We start from the raw sequence: 1767 nt of genomic DNA, 5'->3' as shown, positions 1-1767 counted from the left end.
GACGAACGACGACTAACGTAACAACCTTACTACTATAGAGTAGTAGTGTACGTTGTTGGTGTGTTAGTTATATATATATATATATATATATATATATATATATATATATGTATATATATATATATACGGGGCGTATAAGATAACACTGTATATATGCGCTATAAGACAAGCGAGCGCAAGCCGCCGTCACCAAGGCTACACACTCTATACTCCAAGAAGCTCTCGAGTATAGCTCGAGCTCCCGCACTCAGTCGACTCCATTTACTCCGCGAATACACGCCTGAAGAGCCAAGCTGCGGCGGCAGTGACCACTCACATCAAAGCACTGCGCGGCCAAACATCGCCGCATCCGCCGCCGCGATCAAGACAAAGCTCGGGCGACAATGGCCGCTCAATGCTCGCTTTTGATTGCTACACGTGTAACATCGCCGAATTGTTGAACGAAAGTCTTACCAGCTTGCCGAGCGACAAGAGGATCCCCACAAGCGTCTGCTGGAACGACGACAACGCGCGAAGAATGCGCTCCGGCAAAGCGACTAATGCGGCCTCGCGTCAATGCGGCGGTCATCGTTACTCAAGTGGTCATTCAGTGCGCGCCCGGGCCGGAGGTGTGACCAAACAAAGGACTGCGCTGTTTGCTCAGCGTGCGGGAGGCAAGCGTTGTAAATGACCTTCGCTGGCTGATGATCGTCGCATGGCTGGCTGTGTGGCTTACTAAATGGTTACGCGCGCGCGCGGGTTCGCGGGAGGTATGAAGCAGACGATCAACTCGCCCCGTGTTTCATGTTGTTGCTACAGCTACGGCTTCGGGCTGGACATCAGCAGCCTTACATGGAAGCATCGCTGCGTATGTTGGCGGACCATGGGTCAGGCCGGTCTAGACTTGGAGGGCGGAGGGTGGCGTTAAAATGGCCGCGGTCTCTCTGGGTATGATAACTGGGGATTTGCTGTGAAACTTTAGGTTAGGGTTAGGGATTACGTTAAGATTACGGTTAGAGTAAGGCTTGTGGTTATGGTCAGGGTTGTGGTTAAGGCCGGGGTTAGGGTTAGAGGTGGGGTTTTGGTTACACTTAAGGTTATGGTAAAGCTTAGGGTTATGCTTACGCTTAGGGTTAGAGTTAGGGTCAAATAAAGTTTGACTCAGGGCTAAGCGTACGTTCTCGCAGTAGCCAAAGAGCCTTTCAGCCTCACGGACAAGGGAAAGGCTTATGGTAATTTTACAGCAGACACTGTATTTTACGACACGGTCCTGCAGTCAACGTCTTTTCCTAGCCGCGCGCTGTTCCACCTGCCATGAAATTATTTGAACGAACTTATTTGAAGCAGCTGCGGCCTACCCATATTCACCAAGGTCCTTATATATATGTGCGTGTGTGTGTGTGTGTGTGTGTGTGTGTGTGTGTGTGTGTGTGTGTGTGTGTGTGTCGTGTCGTGTGTGTGTGTGTGCGTGTGTGTGTGTGTGTGTGTGTGTGTGTGCGTGTGTGTGTGCGTGTGTGTGTGCATGCACGTCGCATCACCCGCAGATATAAGAGAGTTAAGTGCGGGCGACTGCGCGGTTGTATGACGGTGGATGGAGACGTGTCGTAATGTATAGCAAGCGTGGAATGGTGCGAGTGACAGTGTTCGCGGGGCCTCGGGGGAGGGAGGGGTAGGAGGTACACCTGGCGCACCTGCGTGTGTGAGTGTATGTGCGTGTGTACGTGCGTGTGTGTGTGTGTGCGTGCGTGTGTGTGTGTGTGTGTGTGTGTGTGTGTGTGTGTGTGTGTG

The sequence above is a fragment of the Priapulus caudatus genome, unplaced genomic scaffold (assembly GCF_000485595.1).
Source record: "Priapulus caudatus unplaced genomic scaffold, Priapulus_caudatus-5.0.1 Scaffold233, whole genome shotgun sequence".
Lineage (NCBI taxonomy): Eukaryota > Metazoa > Priapulida > Priapulimorpha > Priapulimorphida > Priapulidae > Priapulus > Priapulus caudatus.
Note: the sequence above shows the minus strand (reverse complement) of the source record.